The following is a 23348-nucleotide window of genomic DNA, read 5'->3' on the forward strand; positions in this document are numbered from 1 at the left end:
CACTTCAAGCACAAACTCTGCCAAAAAAAAAAAAAAAAAGTATTTGCTTTGTGATTTCCACTATCACTTCCCTCCTTCCATGGGCCAATCCTGTGCCTCACCCTAAATGGTATTGATACATCCACCAAAGGACAGCAAGGACACAACCTGTAGTCAAGGCACTGGGTTTACTATTGCAGCTGGAAAGAACACTTTCCAGGCCTGGGTGGACATCTCAGAAACAGTAATAGCAAGAACCTGCTATAAGATTTCAGGAAATCCCAAGGAAATTCCAGGTGTTGTCAGAGACTGTCATCAGATAGCAAAGGAAAATGAATAGCTAGTACAATAAATCTCTAATAGGGTACAGAGACAAAGATAAATCTGTAATTGGTGAAGAAATAGCTGTCATTCTAATTTGCAATGAGGAGAAATGTCTACAAAATGAAAATGCTTTTGTTTTCATCATCTCAGAGTGACCTTCCATGTGTTGATTCTTTTAGGAGATAATGTACAGCAGAAAAATGTAGCTGAGCCATGCACACCAGGACAGTTTATAGAAATATAGAAACCTAAATGTGAAAGTCAGCTTATCTCAATGAATCAAGGGCCATCTTTGCTTTCCAAGTAGGGAACAGAGGCCGTGGTGCAGCCATAGACAGTCAGCTTCTCTCTGTGACACCCACATAAGAAGGGGTGCTGTCCTCAAAGTCATTCTGCCTCACAAGTGTGCATCTTCAGCCTGCCCTCCTGCCTTACCTTTGTGACACGTGTCCCAGCCTTGTATGATGGACTGAGATCTGTCCCCATTTCCCAGAAGATACTGTCACTCTGTTGTTTACTCTGATTATTTCTACCTGGCATTTCCTTTCTTTATTTAGAATAGGAAGTACAGATATTTCCTCTTTGCCTTTAAGTATTATTATTTTGCACCTTCACTACAGAATATTTGGAGTGGAACAGAGTACGTTGGTTTCAAAATGAGCTCATACTGCCATCTTGGTCTGGAGATAGCCAAAAGAGTTTCTATGCATTTCTCTGAAGTAAGGTTTCCTGATACATGCCACTCCTCAGCCATTTCTACATCAACAAATGAATTGTAATGGCTATGTTTACTAAACATTCTTATTTAAGCTGGATTATGTACTTCATATTTCACATCAGCTACACTAAATACATTGAATCCATCATCTGTAGAGAAAGCAGAACAGAGCTCAGAATTTCTGAAATACATAAAGTAATGGAATATATTTACTAACCACACACCAAAACAAATGCATATGCTAAAAGAAATAGGATGAAAACATCTAATGCCTTTTCTTGATATTTCCTTGGGCTTCATAAAGAAATTTATAAAGTGAGCAGAGTATTTCTCCCCAACAGCAACTTCCCCCCCATCGCCCTCAGTGAGACCTGTCCCCTTCCTTCAGCATTTCTGTGGGTGACACGCCTCTGTGGGCTCTGTGAGGACACTGGCAGCGCATACCTGGGGCTGCATACTGTGTAGCATGCGGTGACAATGGCCATCAGGAGTGAAGTGATTGGGTTAAGTGCCAGGCATTGGCTTTTGCCCACATCCTCCCCAAATTCAGAATGTGGGAAATAGAATGGGCTCCATATTAGGAAAATAAATGATAACAACTGATCAAGGTCCTAAAGAGAGTACAGCTTAATAAATCCCTTGCAAATAACAATATAATTTAGAAAGATTTCTGTTTACTTACAATTAATAGTATATACACCATTCTCTTCTGTTTTATTACAAGCCAAAGAGACTTCAGCACACTGCCCATTTATTCTGTGAAACAGAATGAGGTGATGCTCAGAGACATGGCTGAAGCTGCCTTCCCAGCCTATACTCCAACTATAACATGAATTTCTAATTCCACTTCCATTATGAACACATTTTACAGTTACCAAACAGATTTTATTTACATTGCTTGTGTTTATCTCTGTCTTTGTCTCTCTGTTTTGCTCTCCCCACCCCCTTTCTCTCATGTTAGTCTTCAATCTTGACTCAGGGCCTGAGCACAAACAGGGAGCATACTTACTCAAGATTAGCTACTACTTGAACCTCAGCTTCAATTTATACTTTTTAGCCAGTGCTGGGGCATAGACTCAGGGCCTGAGCACTGTCTCTGGCTTCTTTTTGCTCAAGGCTAGCACTCTACCAGCTGAGCCAAAGAGCCACTTCCAACTTTTTCTGTTTATGTAATTCTGAGGAATCGAACCCAGGGCTTCATCATGCGAGGCAAGCCCTCTACCACTAAGTCATATTCTCAGCCCTCAACGTGATACTTCAAGAATAAGGAAAACATTTTTTTTGTTTCTATTTCCCACTGATATTATACCAGAGCCATTTCCCTAGCTCATTAGCTGAGTTTTCACCATTGCTGGCTTTACAGATGTTACCTGTCTTGGTCCTCTCAAATCTCATCAGGTGGAATCATTTTTATACCCCTTTCCACCAGAAATTCAATGTGGGAAGGGGTGCATCTCTTTGGTCAACTACTACTAAGAGATTCACATTGCACATTCCATGCTCTTAACTTAAGCTATAATTGCACACTGCTGTGATTCAACAGTGACTATCCATTCCTTCTCCCATTCTTAAAAAATTTATTCCTATAATCAACTCTTGATTCCTGCAGAGCCCTAGTCCCATCAAGTGCTGGTCTATGTCAGAGGCAGGACTCTGCTTTGGATACACCACCGCCTGTGTCCATGTGTGTCCTTGTGATTGTATGTACATGTGTGTGCCTGTATTTGTGTCTGTAGAGGTCAAGGCCAAAATTCAGGTGTCTATTTACGCTTTACCAACAAAAAGAGGCCACACTTACCTGGTATGGAATTGAAGCAACAGGGAAGAGTTCTTCAAGACATCAATGTATTTTCCAAAAACTCTCATATCACTATTTACATCTGTCATTTCCTTTTGGTCAGAGGCCAAGAAAATGGTAATCCATGTCCCTGTAATCTGCAATACATAAGACAACTGAGAGAGAGAAGCAACATCACATGGACACTTTTCTCCTTGACTTTAGCTCATGGTCCAGGACTTAGGATTTGCAGTTGGCATTAGGTCTGGGGTCCATTGGCACAGCACCTAGGCCCCTTTGTACTGTCTCTCCAGCAACAGTGGTTGACCCAGGCATTGTCACAATTCAATATGGCACAACTGCTCTTAGTTGAATGTTTGGAACCCCCTTTTGTCGAATGTTAAAGAATTTCTGAGCCCTCAGAGGACTGACCTGGCTTCAGATTTACCCAAAGCTTCCCTTTTCCCCAGCAAAGTCAGAGGTTGAGCTACTGCATGACTCTACCTTTGATGGATCAAAGTTCTCCACAACATCCATTTCTCTTTCATGGTAGGCATAGACCAGGGTCAGCCCCAGACATAAGAGCAGCAGCTTCATCTTTGTAGTGTATTAAATTGTCTCTCCCACAAGTGCAGAGTCCTTTCCTGACAGTGGTTCAACTTCAAAGCTTCTTGGTCTTTATATACTTCTTGAGTCCAGTTTCAAACTCCAAGTTTCTACCTTCTCTCCTCCCCTTCCAAGAAATAATCATTCATTCCCTGTCATTAAGCCAGGGTTGTTTCTGCCCTTTGAAACTTGGCAATTCATCCCTTTTAGATTTATTTAGTTACCTCACAGCTATCATAAAACATTCTTAGGTTGGGAAATGTAGCTCAAGTAGTGGAGTGCCTGCCTAACAAGCACAGAGCCTTGAGTTCTAAACCCTGTAAGACCAAAAAAAAAGAAAAGAAAAGAAAAACAACACCAAGAAAACACATTCTCAAGAAAAATAGTGAATATGCTAAAGAGTCACCCCTTGAACCCAGATTTAACATTGGATATAGAACTCACAACAGAATCCAAACTGCTATATTTAAAGTCAAATTGATAGTTTAAATCTGAGACCTTTAGAGTTCAACTTGAAACAATCTGGTAATCAAAGTCTTGTGCAAGGTCATGTCTGTAGACGAAGCTCCAAGCCTAGAGTTTTGCCAGTTTATGCACAAAGAAAATAGACTGGAACATGCTTTATGGTAGCAAAAATCTCATCTGCCCTTGGCCAGACATATAAAAATAATATTTAGCTGGTCCGAATGAAGAAGGTAAGTGCTGGGCTAAGCTTTACCTCCATCCGTGTAGAGGTCCTGGGCCTATCTGCCTCTCTGTTTGTCCCCTATTTCCCTCAACACATATCCTCTTGCCAGAAGGAATTGACTGAGGGGGCGAGGTCCACGGATAGCCTCGGTCAGCGTGTGGTGGCGAGACGCCCTGCCCCCCCCCCCCCCCGCCTATACCAAGGAAGACAAGGGCATGTGAGGTCTCGGAGAAGCCTCAAGGAGCATTTTGGTTTAATAAGGGGAAGGGCAAATACACTTATACCAGCAGTGACGGTGGCAAGGGGTGGGACTTGGAGTGCCTAGCTAGGCACTAGCAATTGGCTAATGAGCTGTCCATCGTGGTGATTTCACGGAACTTCCCGCAGAGGTGGAGACCTCTTGGCTCGGCCTCCTGGGTCAGCCAGCACTATCCTGACACACGTGCTCGCCGCTGAAAGGCGGGGGCTGGTTTGACTTCTCTTTCGGTTGAACCCAGAAGGAGGTGGGACTGGATAGCTGCTCAGCCAGCAACTAGCCACCCCAGGTCTTAAAGACATAGCCATCCCCTATATCTCCCTCTTTTTTGTTTTTTACATAAGCAGGGGATGTTGTAAACATATGGCATATGTAGGCATGAGGCAAATGTTGACATAAGATACATATGGGGCCTTTTCCACAAAAGGAAGGAGTAGGTAAAGGGGCCATCCATTTGGCTCAGTTCAAAGAAATTGGAGTCCTTATCCTGTTTCCGCGCCACTCAAGATAAATGCAGACATCATTCCTCTTTTGGCGGTGAGGTAGAAGCAGGTCCGAATTCTGGCAACTCTGGTAGTCCACAGTAGCTGATAACTTAACACATGTAGTTAGTAAAACATTTTTTCTTTCATAAACATTAAAGGCAAGGCGCTAAACCCTTGCGCCTTCCTTTTTAAACATCTATCAAAACATTGAAGTAAAGTGTCACAACCCTCAGCTCCTATTTCCCTCCAATGGGACCCCCTAAGATAAGCAGCGGGGGAGAGCAAAAGGAGAAACAACAGTGTAAAATTTCTCTTTTAGTTTTTTTTGTGCAAAGCTGCAGGTGACGCTGCCACAGCAAACATTGCACCATGGGAGATGCTCAAGGAAGAGTCTAGAAAGTAAGCAAGGAAGGGAAGCTGGCTGCCTCCTACCTCCACTGCTGTTGTATGCAGGAAGGTTCCCCATATTCTCTTGGAAGAGCAGAAGAAATCCAGCATGGTCCTTGTTTTCCTAGAGAACCAGAAGAAGACATTTCTCCAGAGCGAGTGCTCTGGGCTTAATTTCCCAATCTGGAAAGACACATACAAGGCTCCTTCCCACACTGTTTTGGGAAGATTTAAAATTTCTATTTTTGTAAATTTAAGATATTTAATGTAAGCATAACTATCCTTAAATAGTCATGGGGGTTGCTTCCCCCCCCCTTTTTGTTTTTTAAAAAAATGACACAGGAGGGCACCAGGCTGGGAGTATGGGCGAAGGTCATTTCTTCTGAAACTACTTCCTGCTGAAAGGGGGCGAGGTAGTCAGGGTCCCCTGATCTGCCATATGGCCTGGTACCATCCAGTGTGGCTGGCAAAAGTCCTTATCGTTACCATGAGAATGGCCAACAGGGCCAATGGGTGTCATGCTCTCCTTTGACCAGCCCCTGTAGCTTGGCACAGTAGTGTAGAAAGACTATGGCCTTGAACCGCGAATTCCCAGGTGGTAACCTCAGCGAGAGAAGTTACTTCTGTTAAAAGAGACTTTTGAAAAGATCAAGCAAAATACTGGCAAGTTCTCAGAGCTACTTAACATGAATGACATAGAACATACCCTGGGCACAAGCCAGAAAAGTTCCATTTGGAGCACAAACCCAATTGTGGCTAATTACACAGAAGGAGGAATAACTGAAGGAAGTGTCCAGTGCTAGTGGTCCAGCTTGGAGTAGCCAGTCAGAGACCAAGATAAATATATATATACAACTGGCAGAAAAAAGGAAGATGGACAGGTAAGTATTCCTTTTGACCTCCTGGCTCTGATTAGTTTTGAAAGGGCGAGACAAGGCAACTCCATTTAGGATGTGACACCATTCTCCTCTAACTCCTCTCCATATCCCTGTTTTCCTGGACTGGCTGAGTCCCAGGAGTTCAGGCACTTGTTGCTGGGATGGCATGCTCCCATCCGCATTCACGGGGTTTTAACTCAGGGCCTGAGCACTGTCCCTGAGTACTTCTGCTCAAGGCTAGTGCTCTAGCACTTGAGCCACAGTGCCGCTTTCAGCATTTTGCTGGTTCTCTTGAGCCAAGCTTTCAGTCTGGCTCTTTGCTGGTTAATTGGGAGATGGAGTTTTAGAGAGATTTTCTTTTGCCCAGGCTGGCTTTGAACTGCAATCCAAGGAGTCTTAGACACAGCCCTTTATATTTCCAATTGAGCAACGAGGAAAGCAACAGGAATAACCCATCTGTGACTTGTTGAGAATTGACCAAAAGCCACTTGTCAAAGTTTTGCTGTAACACTTAGAGAACATGAGATCTATGTGCCATCAATCCAAATCATACCATATGATCTCACTGGCAGGTGGAAAAGAGCACAAATGAATAATAATCGAGAGGGAAAAGATTCAGGATAATGTAAAAGTCTCAGATTTAGCAGTGGCTGTGTCTTCCATCCCAAATTAGCAGGCTTCATGCCATGTGATGGAGTCAGGCAGGAGAGATCTGGGCAAGGCTGCAGTAAGATCTCAGAGACATCTCCTGCAATATTGCCTGCAAAATTCTACACAGACTGGTTAAAGACATTTAAATCCCCACGGCATATCCTGGTTGGTTGCTCTGAGTATTCCCTGGCTTTTGTAGGCTGATATCCTTTTGGTTCAAGCAGGGTGATGACTTTAAGAGATTTTCCTAGTCACAAAATCCCAAGGTAACTAACTCTGTGGCTTCCAACAGCTATGGCGCCTTTGATCTGGCAAAATGTTAGCACTCTGGTTGTTTAAATTTCCCTCTAGGAATGTACTTTACGCCTTGCCTCAGCCTTATTTGCATCCAAAAGACTATGAACTCAAATGACAATTTTTTTCTTTCTTGATGTAGGAATCACAATTATAAATTGAGAAATACTTATCCACTTAGCTTTCCAATAAATTAGTGAGAAACATTAGCTTGCTTTGCTAATTTTTTCTTTTTTGTTTTTTTACATACAGGGTTAGTGAGAACTTACTTTTATCCCCACCAGTTAGTTATACATACTTTAAAACGCTTGCCTGATTATATGTAACTTAAGATAGTTAGGGGTCTCACACAGAATTTAGTACCGAATCATTAGACTGATATCCAAGACAATTGTGACAAAAGTACCTTTAACCGTGTTTACCAGAATTATAAAGCACAAGCGATTTGGCCTCAGCACCTTGCCTTTTCAATATCTCCAAATTGCAAGAGTAGCACAGGAAACAAATCACATCAGACAAACTTTCCAACGATCAAGAAAAACTCTTTCAATTTCTAGTATCTCTGAACTGGCCATGTAAGTTTTCTGGAATTTTAGTGGCAAAATGATATTATTTTGCTCACATATCAGAACCACGTGATCAGTAAAGAGCAAAAAACCTTTCCATGGAAGCAAAACTTTCACAGATCCAACCTCACAGACCGCCCGCAGTTGCAGACAGGCTGTTAGCCCCGCCCAGCTGCACAGCGGGAAAGCTTAACACCGAGCTAACAGGATACAGACCGCAGACTCACAGCGGGATGCCCCTGCTGTGAAGCCACCAGGAGTCTGCCAGCCACTGAGTCCCCGCCCAGCCTCAAGGAATCCAGCACGCCCACCAGCAAGAGTGGGGGCAGAGAGAGGCCATCCCAATTTATCATGCATTGATAACAAAAATCCAAGACCCTGTCTCTTTTCTCAACAGATATATAGTCCAATCCAGTAGATTTGGGGCCGGCTTTAGGAAGAGAGAGAGCGCGGGCCAGCCCTAAAGCCCTGTGTGCAAAGCCGGCTGCGCTCCGCACCGCAGAAGTGGAAAATCCTGCACTCCCGGGCGGAGGGCGCGCCCCGCCGCCGCCTCCACGCCCGCCATACCCCAAGCATCACTGCGGAACATGTGCCGCCTGCCTTGGGCCCCGCGTCCCCAGAGCCCAGCGTGTGCAGCCGCTGCGCTCGCATATCGGGGCCCAGAAATCCCGGGCGGGGGGTCCCGGCCCTGACTGCTGCAATAACTGCCCCACGCATTGCTGCCACTGCTCCACACACCCTCTGCACTTTTCTACTGCACAGGCTCCACGGCGAGTCTCCCATGGGACGCACAAAGCCATGCTGTCCCACCCCGCCTGGCGCCTGGAGACCCGTAAAGATGCACGCCCATCCCCCTGGGCAGCAGAAAATCCTCAGCCCTTGGCCTCAATATCCCAAAAGTCCAATCCGGTCCCTTAGAACACGAACCGATTCTGCCCCACCGTCTTAGCTGTCCGGTGGGGGAACCAACACGCCCTGGAGAACCCACTCCATTTTCCCGAGGGCTACCGATAGCTCCAGGCTTTACTTTCCGTGGGCTTCCCACCCCGCCCCATGTTTGGGCCATTTTGCCAGGCTAATCTCTACCTCCATCCACATAGAGGTCCTGGGCCTATCTGCCTCTTCCATGTGGTCCCCTATCACCCTCAATGCATATTCTCTGGCCAGAAGAAATTGACTGCGGGGGCGAGGTCCACGGATAGCCTTGGTCAGAGTGGTGGCGAGAAGCCCTGCCCCCTCCCTATATGTTCCAAGGAAGATGGGCGTGTGAGGTCTCGAAGAAGCCTCAAGGGGCATTCTGTTTAATAAGGGGAAGGGGAAATACACTTATACCAGCAGTGACAGTGAGAAGGGGAGGAACTTGGAGTGCCTAGCTAGGCACTAGCAATTGGTTAATGAGCTGTCCATCATGATGATGTCACGGAACTTCCTGCAGAGGCAGAGACCTCTTGGCTCGGCCTCCTGGGTCAGCCGGCACCATCCTGACACACGTGCTTGCCACCAAAGGCGGGGGCTGGTTTGGCTTCTCTTCTTGTTGAACCCAGAAGTAGGTGGGACGGGCTAGCTGCTGGCCAGCAGCTAGCCCCCGCAGGTCTTAAAGGCATAGCTATCCCCTCCTGGTAAGGAATGAATGTGCTTTACAGATATTTCATAGCTCAACGAGGTATGTAGTACTATTCTGTTTGGACAAAGACTCAAAAAGGTTAAGTGGTCATACCAAGGTCACACTGCCAGTAAGTGGGAGAACTCATATTTGGAGCTAGACTCCAAAACCAGAGTCACTCCTCTCATTATTCATCTCCAGAGGTCAGGGCAGAAGGAGGACAGTGCCATAGAAGGAGCAGGGTTAGCAATGCTGTAGACATGGGGGGGGGGCACCTGGGAATTGCTCCTAAAGACACTGACTGAAGATTTCTCAAACAATAGGGAACTATAGTGTAGACATAGGAGTCTGATTAAGTGAAGAGTATTAATGTCTTCTGACATTCAGATATTTGATAGGTGATTTAGGGATCATTGCTTTTCTACTAAGGAATTAGAAAATGCTTCCATAACAAAATGCACAACACTTCTCTTCCATTCATGGCTTCAAAGTAAGTATCTGGCCACCAACTTTATTAAGATAATTGCACCCACACGCACAAATACAGTATCTCACAAGTGAGTCAAAGGAAGGGTAATAGTCTAAACCAAGTTGTTGAGAAATGACTGGACAATGTGCAAAGAAGAGATTTATGGAGTACTTACATGCCCAGCTAACAGTAAAATTTTAACCAGATGGCCCAACAGAAACTAATGGGCTTATTTTGACCCTGTCCCCAGTCACCATCTTCAATAATTGAACAAATCATTCATTGAGAATAGCAGTGTGAATCCTCAGCTCTTATCATATAGTGTGATAACCTTTGAAAAAAGGCCAGTGAGAGTGCCAGGCTGTGAGATCAAGTTCCAGTCTGGGAAGAAGAAAGGAAGGAAGGGAGGGAGAGAGGGAGGGCAGAGGAGGGAGGGAAGAAAAGAAGGAAGTGAGGGTTTAGGCAATACAAAAATGGAAGAAACAAATATTGTTTCCTTCACATTGTACCTGTCTTCTTTTGAACTTAGATCCTGTCTTGTCTGCAACTTAGGCAAGTTCCTTTTTCTGGGCCTCAAAATGAGAAGGCTAGTTCTAAAATGGACAAGGGGACTTCTTTTGTTTATTTGAATAACTGGAGAACACCAGTGACATTTGGACTCCAGGATCCTGAGACTAAAAAGTGTCTGCAAAGCCAAGGGAAGTCTCCAAAGATGGAAGGTTGTGTGTCATCTAACAAGTTTACAACATCTGCATTAAGAAACCTACATGAGGGGCTGGGGATATAGCCTAGTGGCAAGAGTGCCTGCCTCGAATACACGAGGCCCTAGGTTCGATTCCCCAGTACCACATATACAGAAAACGGCCAGAAGCGGCGCTGTGGCTCAAGTGGCAGAGTGCTACAGCCTTGAGCGGGAAGAAGCCAGGGACAGTGCTCAGGCCCTGAGTCCAAGGCCCAGGACTGGCCAAAAAAAAAAAAAAAAAGAAAGAAAAAAAAGAAACCTACATGATCCCATGTGGGCCTTAGACAGTTTCCCCTTTGACAAAAAAATTGATGCTTCTGGTGTTTTCTTCAAAGGATGGCAGATTGGCAGCAGTGCTACTGAGACCTGTTTTGCTTTTTGAAAAGTACATTTTGTTTCTAACACGTTAATAGTTCCCTAAACAACTAACACATCCCTGAAGTCTAATCCCCTTTCTTTGATTTTTCTTGTCTGAAGGCTAGCTCTTGCTTTTTGCTGCTTCCAGCCATCCTGAGCAGATTGTTTTAATCAGCCATTGCTTCAGAGCACTTCTACTAGGAATCAGCTAATCTTTACTGCTGGCCAGGACTGGTACAAAGAACCACAGGGTCATTAAAGACCAAAGCACATTCAGCAGAAATAAACAAATGTTCTACTACCCAGAACAGCAATGGAGTAGCCACATCATTCCAGGAAAAAGCTTGAGGTCAACTAGCCTCATTCTGAGTCTGCTCCAAACAACCTGTCTTCTCTTCACTTGTGCTTGAAGTGATGTATTTGCCACAAGAGCCACAATACATCTAGTAGGAAGTTTGCATCTATTCAAATAAATGCATTGCCACTGGCAAGTGTAATAGAACACAGTAATACAAAGATTTCTAACAGAAGACCCCAATGAGGAAAACCTGTCAGCCTTCTGAGGGCAGGCACAATGCCTGTTCAATGCTGCATGCTCAGGATCTGGGGTGTTTTTGTTTGTTTTTGACCAGGTATATGGCTAGCACTAAGAAACATTAGTGGAATAAATAAAAGTGGAAGAGACTGAAAGAAGAAGGAAGATTATGAAACAATCAGGTAATAAGCAAAGGCCTTCCAAGAAGAAGAAAGAGGAGATACTCAGAAGCTAGCAGCAAGCAGGCTATAGAAAGTTCAAAGGACAAAAGGAAACCTGTGTTGCTGGAACGTGGACAGTTGAGGGATTGCAAAGGGGGCTACGCCCATTTGCTAGGGTTGCCCTAACAAAAGCTCTGCAGACTGGCTGATTGTAACAGCAGAGGTTTAAATTTCATAGCACCGGAAGCCTGAGATCTTCTGTGATCTCTCTCCTTGGATTGTGGATGGACACCTTCTCTTGTATCTTCACACGGCCTTCACACTGGGTGAACCTGATCCAGAAAAGTCTCCAATATCCCTGCAACTGTCCATGCGTGGATCCACTCAGTTCATCTGTGGGTAATAGAGGAGAATCCATCACTACATTTCTCATTAGTAGTTCAGGACACCAGTGAAATTCATAGAATGTGACAAAGAGAAAGAATTGTCTAGTGAAGGCAGACACAGCAAGGAGCAGGATTGCCACGTACTGGCTACCTAGAGTTGAGCTGAATCAGAGTATGGGAACTGCAAGTGTGACTTTGGACACAAAATCTCCTACAAGATAGACAAGTGTTGTACTAATTGAATCATGCCTCTAACCCTTCTTTTCTTTGTTTTGCTAGTTCATGAACTCGGGTCGAAGGTGCTGTTGAAGAGCATAGAGAATAAAATTGTGACCATTATGCCCCTAACAGCTATTTTGCTTCTGTACCTTTGCTTGCTAACCCATGGGGAAGTGGAAAAATACCAGCAGTCTTCCTGTATAGCTACTCTGTAATCACACGCCCCCCTACCCCCACCCCTCTGTGAACTCTGTACTACCTGAATCTGGGCACTGAAGATAACAGCCATCTGGCCCGGGATGTGATTAATTGTCCGCACCTGAAGCCCACTCAAGGTTGGACATAACTGTCAGCTCTCAGACCCTGGCCCGGACCTGGGCACAGGAGATAGGAACCGTCTAGCTCCAGGAATGTGGCTACGTGACCACTCCTGGAGGCCCACCCCCAGGGTTAAGGCCGCCTGGCCCATGCTTCCGCGGAAAGACAGAGGCCAATCCTGAGGCGACCGGTAAACTAGGCAAATGTCAACCAATTGTGTACTTGTAACCAGGGATCTTCCTCATCTTCCCTCATCTTCCCTGTACCCATCTATAAAAACTGTGCTGGAATTGTGCCTGGGGCCTCTCAGCATCACTGGCAATAAGTGCGCGGGGGGACTGGGTTCGAACTCACAATAAAACGACCCTTGCGGTTTGGCTTTGACTGTGGACTCTGATGGTTGTCTTTGGGGGCCTTAAAATCTGGGCATTACACTATCCCTGAGCTTCTCTTGTTCTGGCTAGTGCTCTATCATTTGTGCCAGAGCCAGCCGGCAGCGAAAAGGGAATCCTGAATGAGGGGGGACAAGGATTAAAGAAAAGGAAAAATACAAGACAAGAGAAAAAAGACAAGAGGCAAAGATGGGGTACCGAGGTCTGCATCTTAAGATTGTAACTCAAGACTGCAGCCACGTTTATTCTGAACTTCCAGCTTATATGTAGTTTAGGAACCAGGGAATAGCATAGGGTTGCTAAAATTCAAGAACACAAAAAGGCTTTGAAGTCCCCAACATCTGATGGCAGTAAAGACCAGATGAGGTTGATTAACATAGGAATGGACTCCAGCGGACATAGTAAGGCAATTCCAGATAGGGGCTGAGTTACTAGTAAACAAATGTCCTTGCATTTAGCATATCCTTGTAATAAACAACCCAGCCAGAGGTCAGAATGAGATTAGCTGCAGGCTCGGCTCCCAACACATTTGAACCACAGAGACAACTCTGGCTTTTTCTAAATAGTTTATTAAAGATAAATAGCTTATTGGAGATAAGTCTCAGGGACTTTTCTGATCCAGCTGCCTTCAAACTGTGATCCTCAGATATTAGCCTCTGTAGTAGCTAGGATTACAGGGGTGAGCCACCAGTGCCATTTGATTGATTTTTAATTTTTTTCATAAAAATTAGGTTCAGAGGGTCAACCATCATGTAAGTCAGGTATTGCGTACATTCCTGTTACTCATTTTCTCCCAGATTTTTCCCCCCTGACCATCTTCCCAAAAAAAGTTGTATAATTCATTTCCAATATAGTGTCTAGTGAGTATCACTGCTGAGTTAGTTCACCCTTTGTCCCATGATTTCTGTGCTTTGGCAACCCTCCCCAAATCAGATACACTTACATACAAGCCAAAAGGTACAGCTATTAAAAACAGTGGTAAAAAGGAAAAGAACACAATAAAAAAGAACTGCAACCATTACAATAAAAAAAATCTGGTTTCCATTTCTTGAAGTTCATTTTGATTATCATCATTTTATACCATGGTAAGCACATGGCCCTGAGGGGAAGGAAAAAAAGAAAAAGGAGAGAAAAAGAGCAAGAGAGAGTAAGAGAGAAAAGGAAAAAGAGTGGGGACTCATGTTGAGCTGGATTACATAGGGAAAGTTGGGAGGTATGTGCAGGTAGATTGGATGTGACCTCAGAGAAGGAGGAGATAATGGCCTCCAGGTGTGCCAGTTACCTAGGTAACACAGACACTGGGCTCAGACTTAAATAGAGGCATCTGCATGGAGTCCTTCTGGGGGTGAACCTTACACTAATGAAAGACTGATAGATACTGAGGAGGAACACAAAAATAAGAGAAAATATGCTGAGGAGCAAGAGGCAGAGGATTTTTCTTTACCTTTGCAAATTTGTAGTAAATAGACTATCTCTATTCTTAGACATGAATTCTTTCTGAGCTCCCTAAAGTTGCTGTGTGCTAGCCATCTGGTGGCTCATGACTGTAATCCTAGCTACTCAGGAGGTTGAGATTTGAGGATCAGAGGTTCAAGGCAGAAAATTCCTCAAGACTTATCTCCAATTAGCCAGGAAAACAGTGGAAGTGGAAGTGTAGTTCAAGTGGTAGAACACCAGCCTCAAGTGAAAAGATAATCAAAAGCTTGAGGCCCTGAGTTAAATCCGCAGTACCATTGCGCACACACATACACACACACACACACACACACACACACACACACACACACACACACAGTTTCAATGCTGGTCTCCCTGGAATGAACTTTTAATCTTAGACAACATAGAACTTTGCATTATTGGGGAAATTCATTTATGGCAATGCTTCCCAATTTCATTTCCCAGGGAGCTCCTCAAGCAAAGTGAGTGAAACACCAGCTCAAGTCGAGACTCTGAATAAAATACCAGTGATTTCTTTTACTACCAACTCCACTCTGCTAGCCCAAATTCAAAGCCGATGGCAAATTTTCACACAGAGGTCCAGGCTAGATTTTGAGGAGATTTGGACTCAGAAGAAATTTGCAATGAAATCTTCATGTTGGAGAGACTGGAAAAGAGTCACAAGAGGACATGGCAGGACACTGAGCTTTTGCCATTGTAGAAAGAATATCCTGATTCTACAAAATCAATTCTCCAGGCTCCACACTGGGCACCATGCAAAGTCAAAGCCAAGACATTGGAAGAATGCATTCCCATCAGAACTTCCCTTGTTAGAGGGCAAGCAGGTTCTGGATTTGGGCTGACCAGCCTGGAAACTGAAATGTGGGAGGTGGAGCAGCATGAGCTGGATGGAATGGACCCTTCATCCAAGAATGAAATACAAGACCAGAACTCTACTCATTTTTATGTCACTGAGAGCTAGGTTTTCTCTGGTTATTCTTGAGGAAACCTGTTTTGATAGGTAGCACAAGTCAGGCATTTGCTAGTAGCTGTCTTAAATAAATGGGGTTTCCTCAGATTGGGGTTCTTCAGGTGAAGCAGGATGACCCAACAGCACCTGACTAAGCCTGCTGACATTGCTTCCCTGAGCCTTGGAGTTGAGGAACCACCCCCCTCCCCATGCAAATGGGAAACCCAGACTGCTGGCCAGGCAGTGATCAACCATCTTTTGTCTCTGACCAGAGGTCTCATGTCTTCTGCCCAATATCCATGGAACTACAGCAGGCTCACTGGTTAGCTTTCATGGAGGGTCAGATCTTAGCATCTTTATAGTTCTTGAAAGGTGGTTTCTTTTTCTTTCTTTCTCTTTATTTTCTTTTTCTTTCTTTTTTCCAGTCCTGGTACTTCAACTCTGGGCCTGGGGGCTTCCTATGAGCTCCTTCTGCTCAAAGATAATGTTCTACCACTTGAGCCACAATGCCAGGCTTTTTCCATGATAACATGGAGATTAGTGTTTCACAGATATTCCTTCCTGAGCTGTCTTTGAACTGTGATCCTCAGATCACAGGCTGCTGAGTGGCTAGGATTACAAGCTTGGGCCACCAGCACCTTACTTGCTGGAAGAGAAAGGACAAAGACTTTATAGGATCCTGCAAGGAAATCAATGCTTTTAGGTACTTTAGATATACATAATATATTCAAGATTGAGACTGCCCTGCCTCAGTGGCACTCAGCTCTGCATGGGAAAGAAGCTGTAATTCCCCTAGGGAAACTACACCTCCCTCCCAGTCCCACTCAGCTACCTTACATACAGCCAGTGAGTGGCCCAGTGGAACTTGCTCAGATCTGTCTTCTTCTGTTCGCATGGGTGCTGTGTTCTCTGCAGTTATATTTTGTGTGTGGAAACTGCATTAGCCTATATCTTTTGTAGATCACAGTGACTTGCAGTCTTTGTGACCATCTTAAGAGACTTGGGAATGTTTAGGTAAACATTGTCTAGGGTTTGAAAGGCACCCAGATCAGCCTTGATTTACCGCTAGGCTCATAAGGCAGAACCCCCCTAGACCTCTTCCTTATGAACCAAGGTACTACGGCTGTTCATTATCTCCTTCTCCATGTTGAGTAATGCTATGCCTTAATTCAGAAGCATCAAGACAAAGTCACTTGGCTTTCTAAGGTAGACATGATGGCTTCTGATGTTTGTTCAGGTAGAACTCTGGAGCATAGATGATATCAGTATTAAAGGCTAGTCTAATCTGCTTAGTGCATAGATGAAATGGATTTGGTCTTATTTCATGCTGGCTATATTAACCCTAGTGGCTGACTGCTTGGTGTCTTCATGCAAAAGTCAGTCAGACCCAAGGCAATAGAAATAAGGGAAACAGATATGTTTTGCATGGGAAATCCCAATCGCATTCCAATCCATCTTGTGAAGGCTGTGTCCTGCACCCTTTTCTCAAAGATACTTGTTTGACACTCTAATAAAAGTAATAGCTTAGCATTGTCATTTACCTGTCCAATAGTCATTTCAAATCTAGTGGCTAAACAGAAACTCTTGATCACTCCTCAAACCTACAAGTCTTGAAATTTTCTTTTCAACAAATGCCATCGTGTGTGTGTGTGTGTGTGAGAGAGAGAGAGAGAGAGAGAGAGAGAGAGATTGAGAGAGAGAGAGAGATGGGACTTAAACCCAGAGCCCAAGTACATTCTCTGAGCTTTGTGCTCAAGGCTGGTGCTCTACTACTTGATCCACAGCTCTACTTCTGGTTTTTTGGTGGGCACTTAGAGATTAAGAGTCTCAGACTTTTCTATCTAGACTAATTTAGAACTGCAACTTATCCTCAGTTTTCAGCCTCTTGAGTAGCTAGGATTACAAACAAAAGCCACTGGTGCCCAGCAGAATTCAATTTCTTTTTTTTTACTCTATTGTAATCACAAGGGTAATCTACAGGGGGTTACAATTACATGTCAAGTAATGAGTATACTTCCTTTCATACAGTATCTTCTACTCCCTCTTTCTCTCCCAGTCCCTCCCTCCTGTCTCCACCTATGAGTTATATAGTTTACTTTCATCGATGTCTAGTGAGCTCCACTGCTGTACTATTTCACCCTTTTCCCCTCAAGTTCTGTGCCCTCCCCCCAACTCTCACAAAGATACACGTGTGAAAATTCTGTAATGAGGCAAAGGAGACAGGACCATCAGAAACTAAAACGGAAGTCTCTTGTTTCTATATCTTGGAGCTTGTTTCAATATGTATGTTATTTTTCACAAATATGAAGAGGCACTTGGACTCTGTGCCTTTGTGTTTCTCTACTAAGACTATCCTCTATTGATTTCACTGTGTGTGAGGATCTGGAATCCTGTCTAATTTGTCATATCCCAGTGCATTTTAGATCTAATTTCCACATATGAAAGAAGAACATGTGCTCTTTTTCTCTTTGAGCATGTCTTACTTCACTTAACATGATTTATTCTATTCCATCCATTTCCCTGCAAATGACATTATTTTATTCTTTCTAATGGCTGTATAAAATTCCATTGTGTATAGGTACTACATTTTTTCTGATCCACTCATCTATTGTGGGGCAATAGAAAATTGAGTCATGAGGCATATTAAAGAGCTGAGTAGCCCCCACCCCCTATGTGTGCATGTGGGTTGTGCTTCCTGGGGTGTTGGAGATGACAGGCACAAGCCACTGAGCTCATCATTGTACTTCTCCCCTGGCTAGGAGAGTGGGTGTGTGCCATCATACCTAGCCACTCACTAAGATGAAGTGTCAAATTCTCAACACCATCTGGCCTTGAAATTAGATTCCCTCATCTTGATTCCAAATACCTATGTCTACAGACTTGAGCTAGCTTGCCTGACTGTTCACCAGATAATTTTAAAAAGTCAATGCTAGACATTAGGATTAGAATCTTTTTATTTCTATACATATTCTTAAAGCTTGCTCTGAGATTAATTACTTCTAAACAATGATTATTTTGGATCTGAATTTAAATATTCATTAAATTGATAATAAGATTGAATGTGGAATCAATTATTATTTGTTTGTTTGTTTAATGCTGGCCCCCCAGGCTTGAATTCAAGAATCTGGAACTGTCCCCGATCATTTTTGCTCAAGGCTAGCACTCTATCAATAGAGCCACAGCACCACTTCTGGGTTTTGGGGGTGCTTAATTGGAGGAAAGAATCTCATGGACTTTCCTGCCTGGGATAGCTTGAACTACAGGCTCCTGAGTAGCTAAGATTACAGAAGACAGCCACCAGTGCCCAGGAATTTCTTATTATTGAAGATATTTATTCTTTGCCATGACTCGACAGTCACTAAATCTTCCACATGATCTCCTCAAATAGGTATTTTTAAATATTCCCATCATTTAGGCTTGATATATCTGCAATGTTACAATTGTGTTTTAATTACTCTTTTTCCTTCTTTTCTTTATTTGTGTGTGTGAGTGTGTGTGTGTGTGTGTGTCATCGGGCTTGAACTCAGGCCCTGCATGCTGTCCCTGAGCTCTTTCATTCAAGGATAGTTCTCTACTACATTGAGCCACAGTGCCACTTCTACTTTTTACGTGGTTATTTGGAGATAAGAGTTTCGGGGAACTTTTCTGCTCAGGCTGGCTCTAACCATAATCATCAAATCCCAGCCTCCTGAGTAGCTGGGATTATAGGCCTGAACCACCAGTTCCTGGCTCCTTTTAATTACAAAAGGGGAAAAAAAGAGAAATTCTACTTTCGAGAAAATAGGAGGGAAATGCCTGAATTAAGAGAATAGCAGGGCTGGGGATATAGCCTAGTGGCAAGAGTGCCTGCCTCGGATACACGAGGCCCTAGGTTCGATTCCCCAGCACCACATATACAGAAAACGGCCAGAAGCGGCGCTGTGGCTCAAGTGGCAGAGTGCTAGCCTTGAGCGGAAAGAAGCCAGGGACGGTGCTGGGGCCCTGAGTCCAAGGCCCAGGACTGGCCAAAAAAAAAAAAAAAAAAAAAAAAGAGAATAGCAGTGCTGGCATGATGGTATAAGGCTATAATCCTAGCACTCAGGATACTGAGACCTGAAAATCAAGAGTTTGAGGCCAGCATGGGTTACATGATGAGTTCCAGGTCTGCATAGGCTATGATTAAGATTATGTCTCAAAAACTAAAATAGTGAGGGAGAAAAAGAGGGAGGTTGGGAAGAGGAAGGGGGTAAGGGAAGGAAGAGAGAGAGGGAGAATGTAAAGAATAAGTACACAGAGGTTGTGTCGGAGGCTGGCAAAAGTCTGTAGAGAACAGAGAACAGAGGGACTCCTAAATAGACCTATGACAAATAGAAAAATGGAACCACCCAAACCTGGGCTGAAAGCTCTCATCTATGAGCCAACATAAACCTCTCCTCATTATGACTCAATTTACCTCAACTCATAAAATATTTTAAATGGAAACAACAGAAACAGCTCCTCACGTTCTGTCTTCTTTTCCTATTCCTTATATCTGCACATTTCTTCTCTTAAAAATTAACAATAATATCCTGGCACCAGTGAGACCTGAGGATTGCAGTTTGAAGCCAGTCTGGGCAAGGAAGTTCATGAGACTCTTATTTCCAGTTAATCACCAAAAAGGTGGTGTAGAGCTATGGCTCAGGTGCTAGAACACTAGCCTTGAGCACAAAAACCTCAGGGCCAGTGTCCTCGCTCTGACATCAGGCCCCAGGACCAAAACAAACATAAAAAATAATAGTAATAAAAATAACCAATAGATTGATTTCCCCATGTCATTTGCTTCACCCAGTTCTCATAGGTTAACCTTAGAGAGCTAGTAGATAACCTTCTAATTCACTTTAACAATTTAGTGCCTTGCTATTTATTGCAAGTGAGGACCACAGACCAGCAGTGCTGGCATCATCTTGGAGCTTGTTAGAAAGCAGAACTACTGAATCTGAGCCTGAGGATTAAGAACATCCAGGAAATTTGCATTCACATCGTGAGCAGTATTTCATGACTGCACATATAGCTACCAATATAGTGCACTATTCTTTATGTCACATACACACAATGCTTGTATGTGGTATTATACTATGCATAAGAAATCAAGTTGTTCTGAGAGCTAATAATGCTAAGAGAGAGATAGTACATTGTGTGTGTGTATGTTGTCTGTGTGCTGTGTGTGAGTGTTATAGGATATTGACCAAGGGCCTTGCACATGCTAAGAAAATTCTCTATTACTTAGGGAATGCCCCCAAACTGTCTAGTACATTCCTTATGTCTTTTCATTTAAAAATTTTATTGTTATTATAGTGGTCATATAGACAAATCTAGAATGACCTTAGTTTCCAGGCTTAAATCTGTGTGGGTAACATTTTGGGAAACTGTTTATGTCTGCATGGAGATATGTCACTAGGCAAGTACACCAGAAATCTACTAGGCCAAGTAATTATATTGCAAAAAAAAATTCAGCCCTGTTATATAGCAAAATCTATGATTCTTTAATTCTCAAAGCAGTCTTTCTAGACCTGTGCATATAGGAAGTGGGTAGTAGTCGGGTTAATAATAAAGAAGGAAGGGCTGGGAATATGGCCTAGTGGCAAGAGCACTTGCCTCCTACACATGAAGCTCTCAGTTCCATTCCCCAGCACCACATATATGGAAAACGGCCAGGAGGGGCGCTGTGGCTCAGGTGGCAGAGTGCTAGCCTTGAGCGGGAAGAAGCCAGGCACAGTGCTCAGGCCCTGAGTCCAAGGCCCAGGACTGGCCAAAAAAAATAAAAATAGTAATAGTAATAATAATAATAAAGAAGGAAGAATCTTCCAGAGCCAGAGGCCAGATTATGGTGGACAGACAACCATTGTTTATATTGTTATCATAGAGGGGTTACAGTTACACAAGTCAGGTAAAGAAGACATTTCTTTTTGGATAATGGCACCTGTTCCCTCACTCTCTCCCAGTTCTCCATGGTCTTTTAAAACTTTGCCTCTAAGGGGGAGGAGGGAGGGGGATATGAGGGACGAGGTAACAAACAGTACAAGAAATGTATCTAATGCCTAACGTATGAAACTGTAACCTCTCTGTACATCAGTTTGATAATAAAATTTTGGAAAAAAATTTAAAAAATAAAACTTTGCCTCTTACAAATCAGCTGTGACTGTGCAGGTGGCACCATTGCCCCAGAAGATAGTGCATAGAAAGAACTAGATTCCAGAAGACCACAGAAGGGAAATTAAGCCATCTTCTTTAAGTCATACTGACTTACAATTGAGTCTCTTTCTATTTCTCTATCTCCTTATCTCTCTGTCTCTGTCTGTCTTTCTCAGTCTTTGGTGTATATTAATTGTACAATGGTGTTACATCATGATCTTTTCATATGGGCATTTAATAGTTGGATCAAATTATCCTCTCTCTTAGCCCCTACCCTCTCCTACTTTCTTTCCTTAGAGCTTTTTGTAGGGTTCATACAGTACACACAATGTACTTCAAGCATTTCTCCCCCTTCTCCTTTTCACAGTCTCCTCTAAGAGTTTCCCATTAAAAATATGCCATATTATTACTATTTTTAGCTCAAGATTCCATATATTAGAGAAAACATAATATCTTTCTGAGCATGGCTTCTTCACTTAACATGACAATTTCCAGTTTCATCCATTTTCCTGCAAATGACAGCATTTCATTCTTCTTTATGTGTGAATAGTACTCCATTGTGGGTCTCTTTTTATACCAACTAAACTTTTCAAGTGCAACTAAAGCAATTCAAAATTAACATATTTATCCTTCCTCACTAAGTCTGCCCTTCTTTTTTTTATACTTTCTCACTCTTTTCCATTTAGTAAGAAATGTAATAGTGAGGAAAAGGGCAAATGGCTTTTCTTTCACTTGTATGCAGAGATTAACTAAGAAGTCCATGAACAAGGCAGTCAGATACAATTTGCAGCCAGATGCAATTTGTAGCCATGTACCTGGATGTGCTTCCTTCTGGTGTGCTCAGAAGTCATTTAGGGATTACCTATATTCAATGCTTTCTTGGTATGCTTGTAACGCTTCTCAGGGCATCTCCTCTGTTGGTTGGTGATGCTGCTATATACTTAATTTGCCTGGGTGACAAACATACTCTTTCATGGCCAAAAGCTTGTATCCGTCTTGCAGTGTCAATGGTGGAAATGGAGCTGCTCCTTTCATGCAAAGTAGCCTCTCTGTCTGTTTGGGTTAGTATGTCTGAGTCCCCAGGAGAAGTGGTGGTGGAAACAATGTTGGTGGAAGTGTCTGTGAGCAGCTCACTTTCCTCTGAAGGTCTAGAATCTGAAGAAGTGTTGCTGATATAATTTAAAGCGTTTTTTTTTTTTAGAATATATTTATCAAATTTAATCTGTTTGATCTTAATCTGACTGGACTTCCCAGTTTGATGAGAAGCTACTTTGTCTTGTCTAAGATCACCTATGTTTTTATGGCCTTTTTCTAGACTTCTATAATGCTTCTGCTTCTGAAGTTTGTTTTTCTGCTGTTTATTATTCCATTTCTTAAAGTCGCATTCCCCCCTGCTACCATCTAGTGTACTTTCTGAGGTCTAAAGAGAGTGTGTGATGGGATTCTGAAGAAGTTTAGCCAGATGATCAAGATACTCTATCAAAGATAGTTCTTTCTTGTCATTGACATCAAGTGGTTTGTTGCTTCTGTTGTTCCTGGTATTTGTTCGAGTTCATTCAAACTCATAGTAGGCTGTGCTGCTAGCTCTGTTGTGACTTTATGGTCTTTATTTGGATCGTTCATTTGTCTTTTATTTTTTAGATTATCTCTGACCTGACTTTTAGTAGCATGTGCCTCTTCATTGTCTCCCAAATTCATATTGATGCTGAGGCTCATTACCCTAGTATCTTAGTCTTGTCCACACTTTGACAAGAAATAGGAAGACAAGCGGGCTCTCTAAGTTTGTTTGAATGATGCTGAAAGAAATCTTTCCAAGACTGCCTTATAAAAGCACTCTTTTTAAATCTGCTCTTCTAACAGACTGGATGAAATGGCAGTTTCAACCTAACATTTGCTCAGGCTAAAAATCTTTGAAGGCAGTCATTATTCTGGCACTATCGGAACACAACATCAGAACCAAGTCTTAAACTGAGCACAGGTGGCTCATGCCCATAATCTAG

At 43.2% G+C, this 23348-nt stretch overlaps 1 long non-coding RNA gene across 1 annotated transcript in view; it reads right to left on the reverse strand.

The window, feature by feature from the left end:
- The window catches only part of LOC125346625, a 115339-nt gene extending 111710 nt beyond the window's left edge, over nucleotides 1-3629 (reverse strand). Inside the window, exons 1-2 of the long non-coding RNA XR_007209983.1 lie at nucleotides 3303-3629; nucleotides 2900-2956 (exon numbers count right to left, since the gene is read on the reverse strand). This is a non-coding gene — a long non-coding RNA (uncharacterized LOC125346625). The remainder of the gene's footprint in view (nucleotides 1-2899; nucleotides 2957-3302) is intronic.
- Between the last annotated feature and the right edge of the window lie 19719 nt (nucleotides 3630-23348).

Source organism: Perognathus longimembris, chromosome 1 (assembly GCF_023159225.1).
Source record: "Perognathus longimembris pacificus isolate PPM17 chromosome 1, ASM2315922v1, whole genome shotgun sequence".
Classification (NCBI taxonomy): domain Eukaryota; kingdom Metazoa; phylum Chordata; class Mammalia; order Rodentia; family Heteromyidae; genus Perognathus; species Perognathus longimembris.